The sequence below is a fragment of the Rattus norvegicus genome, chromosome 6 (assembly GCF_021556685.1).
Source record: "Rattus norvegicus strain SHRSP/BbbUtx chromosome 6, alternate assembly SHRSP_T2T, whole genome shotgun sequence".
Lineage (NCBI taxonomy): Eukaryota > Metazoa > Chordata > Mammalia > Rodentia > Muridae > Rattus > Rattus norvegicus.
In genome coordinates, this window is record NC_141539.1 from 70,180,382 (window position 1) to 70,196,117 (window position 15,736).

The following is a 15,736-nucleotide window of genomic DNA, read 5'->3' on the forward strand; positions in this document are numbered from 1 at the left end:
TACTGATTTCTGAAAACGACATGCAACACTGTAAAAAGGTGAGCAAAGGCAAATGTAAACGATCCACCTCAGGTTTTAAGTTAGAGCAAAGCCTAGGACTCAGACCACACTGGAAAGATCACCAGGAAACACCCTTTCGCATCAGTAATACCAGCGCAAATACTCTAAACAGATGAGTATTCAAACTTCATAGAAGATGCTTTTTTGATGTAATATTGCTGATAAAGCAAGTTGGAAGAATATGTGACTAACTTTAAGTTATGGTACTGCCTTTCAGAGGTCTACTCAATATTTATAAAACTTGAATTTACCAAGAACCATCACCCTCACAATTAAGTGAACTTATAAAGTGGTTATGAAAGTATCGCCCACGGAAAGCACCAAGGTAAATATCTTCCATGAAGAAAGCTGTTTTAAGAACACACTCCTACTGATATCATCACTCTTAAATTTCATCAGTAAAATAAAGTATGGTGGAGGAGAATCTTAAAAGACAACACCACTGAGCGAGAGAAAGTGATGCAATGATATCTGAGTCAGGGCTGAGAGCGGCGCTTCCGCTTCCGGGTGAGCAGAAAGCGCAAGGTGCAGGAGCAGCTGACAGGAGGGCAATAAAGGCAGAAAGGAAAAGCGCCATCCTTGTTTGGTGCAGAAAGCCTGTCTCAGCCATCCCAGGCAGGATAGGAGCAACAGTGAGGAGGTTGGGATTAAAGCTTAGGAGAGTGTCTTTAAAGAAAGGTATCAGGTGTCGATTTCTCAGTATGTTATATAAGTAAGGGAAATTGGATAAGAAGGTATTTAGGACCGATTAAAAGGGAAGAACTGAGTATTTGGCCCTATTTACTTGTTATTTTCATATTTTAATATATTAAAGTAAATAAAATAAATAGAATGTTTGAATTATTTCAATGTTTTGAGGGGCACAGAAATAGAGTGTTTTTTAAACCACTTTGCTATATTTTATAGTTAATTTCATCCTGTGAAAAAGGGAATGCAAAGGTTCACAAGCATAAGAAGTGTGAGGACAGCGAAGTCCTCCCCATCTCCAGAAGACAGTCTGAGCCTAAGATCTACGATGTGCTATCCAGCCCCCCAGGATATAACCAGCAAGTACAGACAGATAAGGCAAGACGTCCTGATAATAGAATATCAACAGTGAGAGTGGTGGAAGTGAGTAGCAGCCACCTTAAGATACACTTCCAACCATATGGAAATGAGACAGGGGCATAGTTTATTGAATTCTAGTTTTTAAACTTTAACAATACAATTTAAAAAAAAACACTTCCTGGTTATTGTGTTTTCTGTACTCACTTGAAACTTTCAAACAAACAGGTTAAGGCACATAGAGAATTTTATCAGTGACCACTACTACCATGCTATTTTCATTTTTTGAATACCTAATTTTTATGTATTTGTCTAAATATCTGTTATAAATAATACAGCTCTTGATGATCAGTTAGAGATGACAGAAGCTTAGAGCTCTATCACCAACTGAGATTTATTTTAACAGCTATTCAAAATACTAATAAAAATGAAACCTGATTAAAGTAGCACTGTCTATGAAGAATGAGTCTACTTAATTCTTACTATGATTATTATTTCATAAATAGTACTCTCATTAACCAACAGCCTACTGTTTAGTAATTTCTGATCATATCTAGTAATAAAATCTGAAGCCATCTGGATTTTAAAGTTAAAAACAACTGTAATCGAAAAAGATAGTCTATAGATTCTTTTTACTGGTAACTGAAGTTACATGGAACACCGTACTGTTCCTGTCCCTGTTAAACCTGTGAGCGAGGGTATTTCTAACATGGTGTAAATGGGGAGGGGTATAAATGCACACACATGAACTAAAACCTAAGAGAAATGTTCCAAAAGGGTGACAGATCGTCTCCACGGTTAGGAAAACAGGAGGCATAAAGCTGTTCTTCACTATCAATTTTGTTTTAAAGAAAAACAAAACAAAACAAAACAAGAAGTGGCTTCTTAATTATGCAACAAAATGTATCTATTTCAACATTAGCTTTTCATAAAGCATTGTATTACAGCAAACCAATAAAAGTCCTAGGCAGTGAGGGATTTGCCAATAAGCAATTTAGTGGTTATGTCAAAAATACAATTTTGTCATGAGGAAAGGCATAACTACTGATTATATAATAATATGGTTCTAAGACAACAACAGAGAGAAAAAAAATCATTGTAACTGGCAAGGCCAAAGAAGAGCACTGAGGTATTTAGAAATAAAGGGTCAAGGGCATTCTGGTGACACACTACCATGGGGCGTGGCAAGGACTGAAGGAAAGAAAGGACAAGAAGACAATGTCAAAGTGCCTACCATGGCCTAAGGGAGGGGAGTGGTTGGATGCTGGTTAGGAATTTTCCATATCAGTTATGGCTCAAAGATCAGAATACTAGGTTCCAATGACAAGATGCAAGGTGGCCGGGCATCAGTATGGTAAGTGCACAGGCAAACTTTAGCTCAAATAGAAGTACATATTTTCAGACATGAGCTTATACATTGAGAAACAAAAAGGAAACTCAGTTTGTCTCACATCCTAAAGTGGGACAATGAGGAGCTGGCAATTAATTAGGGGTAGGGAAAGGTAGAGAGAAAAAGATAGAGTGGAGAAGAGCTAAGAGAAGAAAAAGAGGGAGAAAGAGAGCACAGGAGGGATGGAGAAGAGAGGGGAAGGGGAAGGAGAGAAGGGTAGAAAATGAAGACGTAAAATCATAAATTTGGGAAACCGCCTTAGAAACAAACAGGCTTCCTATAATTTGGTGGACACAAAAAAAAAAAAAGAAAAGAAAAGAAAAAATAAAAAAATAAATTGTTTAATGTTTACAGTGTTATAAGCTTCACGTAGCAGAATGGGATGGCTTGAGCCCCAGAGTAGGAGACTGGCCTGGGCAATACAGCAATACACCTAAATATGATCATATGAATACAAATTGCATTCTGATCAAACTCATTATGTTGCAACAGTCAAGGGAGCTGTAGGGAGCAAGGGGGTGACAGGGGCAGAAAGGTGATGAGGGAGGGGATGAGAACAATGGCGATGCATTAAACACATGTATGGAATATTAAAAGAGCAACTTAACAAAAGCTACTTAGAAATTAGAACTGCCCCCCCACACACACACCCAAATAAAACCTTACACAGATGACCATCAATGAAACAAGGCAATCCAAGAATAAAAGTCAGAGACCAAGGAACACAGCGATGAAGGGAAGGAGCTACCCAAATCAAGGATGATAAGGCTAAAGAAGGCGGAGGGAAACTGATGTAGATTTCTATCTAGCTCACCTGTACCACATGTAATTCTTATTTCCACCAGAGAATGCCAAAAGCAGGAGCCAACAGACAGTAAAGGAAGTGAGATGAAAGTCATGGACAGGATTTTATCAAGACAGAAAAGTATTAATATCACAATGAAACTGCAGTTACAATGACAGGAAAGAATAAAGCAAGAGGTTTAAACCCTTGGCTACTGTATTTCTTTATTTGGTTAATTATGATGAAAATGATAAAGCAAAGTGGGTTGACTTAGCACATAACCAGAACCCTCATGAGGTTCTAAGTAACTGTGACCCATTTAAATACAGAAAAATAAAAGTTGCTTTGTAGTATATGTACAATAATCATATAGGATTATATATGATAATGCCAATCTAGGAACAAGGCCAGGTTCATGCAGAGGGGTTAGCTATACAATGGCAGAGGGGCTAGGAGACATCTCGTTGTAGAAGAAAGCCACAGTGAATACTAGGTGTGAGTTGGCAGCACAGAGGACAGTGACCCAGTGGTTAAGATGGACAAAATGGACAAAGGTCTAAAACAACACACACACACACAGACACAGAGACACAGAGACAGACATAGACACAAACACACAGATACACACAATGTTTTTGTGTTTTAAGTAACTACTAAAACCTTAACAATAACACAGTCTGAAAACAAAGAATGAGTCAGTTAAGGACCTAGGGAGGATTGGATCACATACTGTGACAGGCACTTGGACTTCTTGCACACAGTGGGGTAGGGAAACTAAAGGCTTTAGTAACACACAGTTTTCAGATATTGCACTTGTAGCAGATGTTAAACACTCTTTCAAGTATGTTTATTATTTTCCCCACAACAACCCTGTGAGGTAGGTGTAATGATACTCAATTAACAGTCAAAACAAAACAAAACAAAACCTTAAACTTGTTAAGCAATTTACACTTGATTAAGTTGCTACATATGACAGTTGGGATTCCAGATTGCACTACAAAATACATTAGAAAACTGATACACACATGAATACATACATCTACACACAATTATCAACAGGACACATGGCGATTTTTATACTTAAGTCAGCGAAGCAATAAATGTATGGTAATTCAGTATTATAATGAGGTTTGTGGCATCAGTGACTTTTTATGAGAACACATTATAAATTTCAGACTGATGATATATATATATATACTGAAAATTCTACATTTACAAAAAATAAACAGAAATTAGTTGATACATAACATAAGAATTTCAAAGACTGGGGAATTAAAGTATAATTAATTTTATTTTATTTTTTTAGTTACTTAAAACTATCTGGAATGAATAAAAAACTCTTAATATTTATTCCTAAATTATCTATATTCAAATTGCACATATTATTCTATTAAAAATAAATTATGTTTTGGATAATTAAAACAGGATATGATATGCTAAATTTTTCTTAAGTAATGTAATTAAAATACTGACCATTTGTCATGAACTATAAAATTATCTGTCTAGATAGTGCTAGGGACCAAAACCCATTACTCCGTGACTGGGGTAAATAAAAACACCTAAAATGTTTCAACTACTGATCGAATACAATAATTTGTTTTTTTTTATTTTTAATAGCTGATGTGAAAACATACTATATTTTTTAACATATGTCTTGGACAATGTAAAATATATTCCTAAATCAAAAGGTGCTCTACAAATCTGTGGATTACATTTGAAAAGTGAAACTATAGAACTATTTAGAATATATTTCAAAATATTTTAAGGTACATACAATCTACCTTATAAAATTTTCTACTTTGGGCCATCTACTTTTTCATTAGTATCACTTTGGTCCTAAAATTACTTTTCAAGTTCCTCCATGAAAGCTAGAAGTTGCCAGAACGTTACTGACAGCTGTCTATCATTTAAGTAGTTAAAATTTTATTTATACATTGGCTTTATTTTTCTTATTATAAATTGAAAATTATAATGCAGGACAAAAATTCACATACTCATTAAGGTTTAATGATTCTCATGCTACCATTTATTTCTGAATTCTCAAACAATGAAATGTGTGTTAATTTAATAATCATAACCACAGTTTTAGCTGTTCAAAGTCAGTTGGAGGAACCCATTATTCTGTAGAACAATTGCATAGTCTGTGTTTCCTGTATGGCATTAGGGTAACTTCTAAATAACTGAACAAATGTTCTGCTCCAAACTCATAGCATGGAGGCTGCGTTAAGTTCAAGGAGCACAGGCATGAATTCAGTGCATTTCTACCTAAGTCCCAATCAAAACTGCACTGAAGCTACATGTTAACATCAGATCCTCATGGTCAAAACTTGAATATAGTAAGTTGTTCAACTTACATTGCCACATACCAAGTATAAAACAAGAACCCTGAATAATTCTTAACCCAATCAGTCACATAACAAGTACAATTGACTTTTAAAAAATGCAGTATTATATATGAAACGTATGTATTCCTCCAAGAGTTAATAAAAAGAAACTGAACTGTAGTTAAAATTTACCTTTGTTGAGAACATGCAGAAGTGATAACAATTTTAGTATTTCATAAACTGGTAATGCCGTCTTGCTACAAAGACAAACTATAATACATCTATACTATACTTTAAAACTATTAAGTTTAGTTGGCATTTTATTAAGTCTTAATTCTCTACAAATAATGGTACAAAAAATGGTACACAATTAATGGTATGTATTAAAATGTATCTATTTAAATAAAATTTTACTCTGAATATAAATCAAGTCTGTTTATCTAATTCATTTGATTTTAAAAAGTTATTAAGAATTGTAATATATGTACCTAAAAAATACTTCATTCTAAATTTTCTACTACAAAATCAAAAGCAGTAGAAAGCGTCTGGAGAAACCCATTCTCTTCCTGTGACTGCACCCACAGTATAGGTTGTGTTAACCATCATAAAACCATTCTATCCAGAAGAAAGTCACATCAAAACGTAATATGAAATACCATTTTGAATATAGGAAATTCTACCTGTGTTCAACGAAAAGATTCAAGCGGTCTCTAGAAAACCTTCCTTTTCTATCTACTTCCTAATACAAGTAAAAAAATAAGCTGTTTTGAAATTAACCTTAATTATGTTTGAGGAAGAATCTATAGACACAGATGTGTACATAAATATTGTCAATTTTCAGGTCATAATGGATAATTTTCTAAACCAAATGACAATATGTGATTTGTGATTAAGATTCTAGGAGGAGAAAGGTGTCCTAATTTTTTTACATGGACATGTCAAAAGGCTCATCAAAAATAAATAAATAAAAATAAGCAAACAGCAAATCATACCACTGAACTTAAAAAAAAATCTAAAATAGCAAAATAAAACCATCCTCACAGGTAGTATATCAATACAAACAAAATTTCTTAATAATTTTTTTACATAATAAAAGTAATAAACTTTTCAAAGTACTAATACTAAAGAAAGTGCTATTTTTAAATTAGGTTATATCACCAAAATTTTATTAAATAAATGGGAGACCGAGACCAAAATATATTATGTTTTATTTAACTGTTTACTTTCTCCCATGCCTGGATTAAAAATACATTTTTTTTTAAAATTCAGACTTGGTGTTTCCAAATTAAAGAAGCCAACCATGTTCATCACATACTGGCTTTCCTTCAAAACTCTGGCCAGAGGCAGCATCAGCACTAACGTGCAGGCCTCTTCTAACAAGGCCAAGGGGCTGCTTCTGCTGGAACAGGGACAGCCAACCTTAACAACATGCCAATATGGCTCTACTGCCTTGTGGATGCCCTGGATACTTCAAAAACCTGAACATAACTTGGTTTCTTTAAATTTTAGTTTGTGAACAGTTCCCAAAAAAATATTTTTGTTTCTCTTGGTTTTCATAAGGTATCCAACTTGGTAGGGATCACAAATCACATTTAGAGCCAGGGAGAGAAGCAGTACATTTACCTGACCTCCAGAGCTATCTGTTACTGTCTCTTCCTGAGTTTTCCAGTCTATGGTGGATACACAAGAAACTTACAGTCTATGTAGTACTCCTAGTCAGTGTCACTCTGCAGATGGCACAGTGGAGAAATACCTTCTGTACAGGCCCATGTACAATCTCTTCTGCAGCTGGCAGCACCTAGGGGAAAGTGCGCTGTTAAACAGTTGCTGCGTTCCACCTCAGTAGTGGCTGCAATTCGGTGGTGGGTGAAGTGAGTCCTGTACATACATACAGGGGTGAAGAGTACTATAGAAAATGAACATATTTAAGAACAAGAGCGACTGTGTGGAAACTGCCACAGCAAAACAGAATACATCACTCAGTCACAAGAGACCTACACAGATGACTGCCATTCATTTAAAGGCTGGATGTGAAGAATGACTGCAAGGAACAGAATACAGCTGTTCAATTCGCAACACAGTTATAAACTAAATGCAAAACATGGTAAAAAAAATAAACCCAAGCACATATTCATTATGACATCATTTCAACAGAAGTGTACCTAGGATCAGTAAGTTTATACAGTATTATGCATTACTGTTCAGCCACTTCACTGGTTTTTGTTGTTTGAAGATGACAGATCAAGGAGGTGGGGGATCCAAAACAGGCTGAGACATCAAACCTGAGGCCAAGCCACACAAATATACCGTAAGAGAAATGGGGAAAAAAGTCATTCTGAAACTGTAAATTATTTTATTTTAATCTTTAATGAAGTGGCTAGTTATCAACATCTAGTGACAAATTATATTTGAAAATTATAGAATTTTAAAATAATCTTGTCCACAGAATAACTGTTGTCCTCCAGAGTTAAACAGTCATCTTCCTAGGTCCACGTAAATGGTGAGTCAATGACGAGTAAGCAGGCTGTAGTTCATCACTACTGAAGGTCATTACTACATCTTGAATTTTCCACACCTACAAGTCACCTTTCACTGAATTAGAAGAATTCAAAAACTAGTCTCTAAGGATGCGACTTCTCCATGCTGAAGGGGCATCCTCATTTCCTGTCGCTACTAACACTTCATGCTTATACATTTCTACACGGTTCACACTATTTGATTTTTGGCTTAATATTTAAAAGTATTTATTTGGAATGTTATTTAAATGATAATATCTATTTTGAAAATAAGACTAAAAGTAGCAACTAGTTGTAATTAACAGCAGGACTAAACAAGTACATAGAGGGAAACTACAACAGTATTTTATACTTCTTTCTCTTTTCTGATAGAGTCACTTACTTAAAAGTCTTAAAACTATCCACAGAACATAGCAGCCATGCTGTATATGCCTCAGGCTACTTTATGTGTGTTCTTAAACTAAGAACCGATCACTACGACAAAACTCAGACCACAGTATTTAAATAACATAATACTCCTGAGACTGAGGTGGTCTCTGTGAAAACTCCAATGAATCTATCATAAAATGTGCTCTTTAAGTCAAGGATTTTTAGTTTAACTTGCTAATTAAGAATTTATTTACACGGGCACATGTACTCAGTGCAGTCAGAAATAGTTACTACAATTCCCCACTCAGTTTTCTTGTCTTTCTACAATTAAAACACGGTATGCTTAAACAGCATCTCAGTTTGGGTCAGCATGTGGTAAAAAGGAGAAATGATAACATTTGCTGGTCTCTTCATTTACAAGACTAAGACCAGGGGTTCTTGGTTCAGCTTTCATATAGAAGGCATACAGAGGCCAGAAATTCTGTAAAATTATACACCAAAATAAAGGCACATGAGTTTCAAAATTCTCCCACTGAAAACAAATCTTAAGCTTTTGTAAGGTTCTTAACATGGGATTTTCAAGGAATTACTAATGATTCATGTAAGAAATTCAATACAATACGCAGAGGTAATCTTTGTAAATTAAATGTAGAAGTAAGTAGTCAATGCTTCTCATGTGGAATGAGTCTGTATTTACAGTGATGTTCTACAACACCACAAACCCAGTATGAGATGTGCATTTTCACACTTGGTCTATCAGTAGCAGTGACTAGTGACTGAATTTCTTTACAGTGCCCCATATTCATTTACTACTACATGATGTTACTTCCATTTAGCCATTCTTTTCTAAAGTTTAAAATCACAAGGCATATACTTCAACAATTATTTGAAATTACAAAGCTGCAAAAGATAAGTTGAGGCTACAATTCCATTAGTGTGCACTCCACAACGCCATAGGGCACTGGTCTGCCTTTTATTACCCCTAATCTCAACAATGACAGCTATGGAAAATTTGACTTGAATTGCTTATATAAAATTATTTCACTTCTTTTATCATTCTTTTATTCTTACCTGCATAAATATATTTTTAAAAACATTAAATTTGTGAAGTACAGCAAGAGATTGTGTTTTTTGCACAGATAGTGGTATTAATGGTCTGCTTTTAAAATTTATTTTCCCAAATCTTCAGAAATGTAGTTTTTTGAAGATAAAAGGTAATACAAATTCAAAAGTATACATGCTTTTCAGGAAGGAGTCTTTGAAATGTCATCGGAAGGTACATTTTGCCCTGAAAATAAACTCAAACTGCTTCTACATCATAGAAGACATCGTGTGGAACTTCTTAAAGTGAGATATGCTCTAAAACCAGGAAACCAACAGGTAACTCCCACCATTTATTACAGATACTCAGTAGGCAAATAGGTTTTTTTAATGGAGATTACAGAAATATAGTGTCCCAACCATTCAAATGTAAAGAAATTTTTCTAGCGACTGCTCATGATAAGGGTTAGATGTTATGTGGTGATATGTTACAATGTGAATACAGCAGGAGAAGGATAGTTTTATGTGAAGGTACAGATGAGAGAGTCAGCCTAGCATCTGAAGTGGAAAGGGTGAGTGTAAAATACACATGCAGAAACCTGTAACGACAAGAATATGGAAGGCAATATGTTAAGTCATTACAGCATATTTTCCTCTACGAAGGGCACTCGGGTAAGCAGTGTGTGAAACTCACTTGAATAGCATCACAGAAAAGGAAATTAGAGATACAGATAATTTAACTGAGGAAATGACTATAGGAGCATAGACTTTTTAGAAAGAATACTAAGAGGGCTTTCAAAATAAACATCTCAAAATTTAGAATGTAACTTAGGGCTGGGGATTTAGCTCAGTGGTAGAGCGCTCACCTAGGAAGCGCAAGGCCCTGGGTTCGGTCCCCAGCTCCGGGGGAAAAAAAAAGAACTAGAATGTAACTTAATGGCAGACGTGCCTCGCCATGTGTTCATGTTCACACCCAGCAAAGCACCGTAAAACAAACAAAAATAGATTAAGTACCATGTAAATCCCTGGTAGAGAAAATTATGGAATAAGTCAGTTATTTGCAGAAGTTTGAATCTGAATAAAAGAATTCGTTCATTCACTTAAAGCACTGTCTTCAGTTTCAGGTCCAACACTAGGTAAAGCAGTCAAGCAAAGGATCAGCTAATTTGAAAAGTATATTCTAATAGAAGAAATAATAAGCCATTAAATATAAAATGCAGTGAATGGTTGGAAGAAGTGTATAAACACAAAACAAATCCATGTTATAGAAACAGGATGACAAACATACTGGTGATGGGGTTCTCAGAGAAGATCAAGGAAACTCAGTATGTCAAGTTCAGTGACCAACTACATGGCATAAAAAGGCTGCAAGCAGGTTAAGCATGGTTACGTGCTAGAATACGCTGCCTGGGACACTTCCTGCAGGAATGGAACTTCTAGCAAGACTAGCAAAGTATTATGATGGGATAAGGTGGGAGTTTTCTGCCAAAGAGATTTGCATTGCTTCCATGAGTGGCCCTTCCTCAGCAGCTTTTATTGCAGAAAGACTCTCTCTATACACCAGTCATCAGCCCTGAGGAAACGGCTCCTCTGAACCAACTGAGATGTACAATACACCACGTGATGACACTGAAATAGCTAGCCATTGTTTCGCAGATTGTACAGAATGCAGGAAAACTAGCTAAGTGGAAGGCAGGGCAGCAGAAACCAAAGGGAAGGAACAGCAGAGATCGCAAATAAGTAAGCCTTTCCCCTTCACTGCACTTCTCCATGAGCCAGTGCAGGGTAGAAATAATAATGGGTTAGATTATTCTTTACTCATAGAAGCAAGCAGAGAGAGCTGTATGTCAACCTCTTTGCTGCCATATCACTGGACAGTCCACATCTGACCAGCATTAAGCAACAAGGGAGAAGAAGCTATAAACTGACTATGCGGTTAAAAGCTCACACTAGAGAGATAACACAGACCCGAAATGTACAGAGTGAAAGAGTCAATAAACACTGCGGTGCTTAATCATGACCAAAGCTCACACTGAAAACAAAGAAAACCATGCACAGTTTGCTTGTACCTGCTATTCCTCACCTCAGCCAATACTGTTTATGGGATAGTTATCAATAAGGAGCCGGCTAGTGACTCTCACTAGTCATTTTCCTAGAGTGCCCCATGGGTATTGGGACAAATATTTATTCTTAGTAACACTAGTAGTCTGGGGATATATAAGAAATTTCTAAAAGTTTTTCTTCAGGGACAGAATAGAGAATTGTGGCCAGTGAGAGGGCTTAGCAGGTTAAGGCTCTTAAGGAGAGGGTAAGATGGCCTGCATTAGAGGTCCAGGATGTACACCGTGAAGGACGAACAACCCTACAAGGTTTCCTCTGATGGCCACATGGCACATGCCATCACAAGCACAAGCTGACACACAATAAATAAATAAAATTTTAATAACAAAACAATTTTACATATTATATGTATAAAATGGAACTAATTGAAAGTCTGTAAAATTGATCAGGAATACTAGGTGAATAAAATAATATATATTTTATTGCTGAATATTTTACAGATTTGTAGAGAATACTTGGTTTTATATAAACTAAAAGGTAAAGAATGGAGATGTAGCTCAGAGGCAGAACAACAGGATCACAGCCCGGGATTCCATCCTCAGCACTGTGAACAAAATAGGGAACCTAAAATTTAAATTCTTGAAGACATGACCCAGAAGATGGTAAATAAAAAATATACTGGAATAAGATTTTTTTTGTTTCAAACGAACACTTGATATTTACACTTAAGAAATCTAAAACAATTTTAGAGAATGTTCTGATGTAACTCAAAATTTAATAACATAATATCATCCTCATCTTCTGAGGATTTAACATTTAAATTAAAATTTGAAAGATTCACAAAAACTCAGGTACCTCATTTTAAACAAAGGCATCAGTATTTTACATAACTAAATTATACATGAGCTTATCCCTGTTTAAATGTCACACTTTTCAAGGATATGGTAACATTTCATTGATGCTTATAACTGTTAGGATAATCCCACTCGTTTTACAATCACTTGTCATCCTAAGTCAGAACACACAATTCAATAAAAATTGTCTCAACCACTCCTCAGAGGCAAAAAGCAATACTGGATACTGTGATAATATATAATACTTTTAGAGGCTGTAAAGTTATTTTACCATTTCCTATTACTATAAAAAATAGTCATCTGACACTAAATAATTAAAATAACTTAGTATAAAACGAACTGTTGGAGCACTAGCCAAAAACACTAATGGGAGAATTCTGAGTCCTTGAGAGAAAACTCCAAGAGAACAAGAGCCTTGTGACCTCAGTTTCTTCGAAACACAAAATTGTTTTCGGAATGTGTTTGGGGCTCTTCCCCGGTATAATGGATTGCAGTGAGTTTACTTCAGTTGTTTTGACATGTTTTGACAAGTGTAACTTGTCCTAGTGATTGTCTCCTCAGGCAGGTGACTTGTTTTTAACCCTCAGAGAACAAATTACCTGATGCTCTGAATAATGTTGGCTAATGTAAGAGACTTTTGTCCGCCTCTTTCAGGCCCCAAACTCCAAGATTCACACTTCAAATTAGAGTGTTAAGCAATGAAAAATATATATTCATGACCCACATGAAAACTACTACAAATGATGATGAAAAATACCAAGAGGTCTAACTGAATGACGTGTAACCATGTTTGGACAGTAAGACATATATAGTAAGAAGCTAGCTTTCACTAAACAATTCTTCAGATTCAGAGTAACCCCAGGCACATTAATCTAATTGATAATAGACATATAAATTAATTAAAAGGCAAAAGATACAGTAAGTAATCATAAAGCTGAAGGAAAAAAATAAGGTCGATATAGCTGTCTCCTGAGAGGCTCAGCCAGAGCATGACAAATACAGAGGCGAATGCTCACAGCAAACCATTGAACTAAGAATGGGGTTCCCACTGGAGGAGTTAGAGAAAGGATTGAAGGAGCTGAAGGGGTTTGCAACCCCATAAGAACAATAATACCAACCAACCAGAGCCTCCAGGGGCTAAACCACCATCCAAAGAGTACACATGGACAGATCCATGACTCCAGCTGCAGATGTAGCAAAGGATGGCCTTGTTGGGCACCAATGGGAGGAGAAGCCCTTGGTCCTGTCAAGGCTGAACCCCCCCACCCCTAGTGTAGGGGAATGTCAGAGCAGATAAGCAGGAAGGGGTGGATGGCTGGGTGAAGGAACACCTTCCTGGAAGAAGGAGGAGGGTGGATGGGATAAGGGTTTGTGTCCAGGAAACCAGGAAAGGGGATAACATTTGAAATGTAAATAAAAAAAATCCAATAAAAAATGAGGCCAAAAGACTCCTGCTTTTCCACTTGAAGAGGTCTGTAAAGTTACAATAATCGAGTCAGTGTGGCACTGCTAAGAAAGGGGCAAATTGATTAATAAAATAAGAAAAAGTGATGAAAAATAAACCAATATAAATACAGTCAACTATTTTTCATGAAATAATAAATGCATTTTAGTGAATAAATGACACTTTTCACTAATCAATCCAGATGTAGAGCATAAACCTTTCATAAAAGATTAACTCAAAGTCAATCAAAGACTAGGTTGCTCATTGTTACTCATAAGACCATACAAGAAAACAAAGGAGAAAAAAATCTATGTGACAGTGCGATTGACAATAATTCCTGTTTTTAAATACAAGGTAATTCTTATTAAGGATACTGATCAACTGAACTATGCTCTGGAAAACACTACAGGAATAAAGAATTGACTATAGATGGAGACAGAGTGTCTGCAAAACACATCTCACCAAGGACTACTATCCAGCACATGGAAAAAGCTTGGAAAATCCCACTTAGAAACCAATGAGACTGAAAATAGCCAAGTAACTAAACACATACCTCACTGCCTTGATGGCTCACCCCATAGAAATGCTCATACAGTGGTGGTACAGGTTGAAAATTAAAATCTAAATCTATGAATGATGATTCCTTCTAGGAGTTTTCTTTATGCTTAGACACCATAGTTTTCACATCCCCATATCATATTCTTTACGTGTCTATCATTATATGCAAATTTTCCCTTAGTCACAGTGGATAAGAACCACTATTAAGAACTCGTGTTGACTTGATTATATTTCTGTGAAAATCCTATCTCTAAATTAGATCACCAAAGTAGTGGAAGTCAAGCCTTCCCACAGATGAATGGAAGGAAGGAACTCAGCCCTGATCAGTATCTCATTTCAGAACTGTAATTAAAATAAGGGGATTCAACTACACATTCATTATAATGGCTACATATGATGGCTACAATCCATAACACCAATGATATCTGACTGGGCAAAACTAAGAGCAATATTGAAAACTTGTTCACTGATGATGGGAATGCAAAATAATTCAGCCAGTTGGAAAAACTGTTGGACATCTTACAAATTATTCCTAATATGGTTTTATTCTATAGTTTAGGTTGTCCTGAAACTCACTACATAGCCTGGGCTGACCTCAAGTTTATTACTGTTGTCCTGAGTATGGAGATTATAGGCCTAGAAGTGGCTGTCTGCTTTGAAATGACATGCTATTATGACATAGCAACCATGCTTATTGTTTAGTTACAAAGCGCAGTTGAAAACTTACATGAAAGCTTACACTGGTTCCCCCGTAGTTGTCCCAACAACTGTTCCTTAACAGAGTACAGTCCCATGCATGATTTTGTAAATTTACCAGCATGCCTTTAAAATCAGAGAGGAACTTTAAATACACGTTAGCAGTAAACACAAACTTGAATCAGCACCTCATGGTGGAAGTTATGGCTGTACAGTCTTCTATGCTTCCATACACAGAATATACAACAGAAAGAGGGAGTTTGAAACTTTGGACAGGAGGTAATCACATCCTTATGAGCCCATCTATTACAGCTGCACCACAGAGTGCAGGACTTAGAACTTAAGGAACAGCTGGAGAAGCAGGAGCCAAAGGGCTGTTCTGGACTTTTTTTTTCTTTTGCCAAAGTTTATATGTATCTCAAATCACTATAAACACACACACACACACACACACACACACACACACACACACACACACACACACACACACTTCCCAGCCTTATTCACCTACCTATAGTCTTCTTTGGAGCCGAGGCCTCACACGCTTCTCTGAGTTCACTTTGACAGGTCTACTGCTATCATCCTTGTTCAGTTC

General features: G+C 36.1%; 1 protein-coding gene across 3 annotated transcripts in view; it reads right to left on the bottom strand.

The window, feature by feature from the left end:
- Nova1 (NOVA alternative splicing regulator 1) overlaps positions 1 to 15,736 on the bottom strand; it is a 125,242-nt gene that overhangs the window by 65,553 nt on the left and 43,953 nt on the right. Inside the window, 1 exon segment of one of the 3 annotated variants that reach the window (NM_001414917.1) lies at positions 7,299 to 7,400. The gene's annotated coding sequence lies outside the window, so the exon portion shown is untranslated. 3 annotated transcript variants of the gene reach the window in all.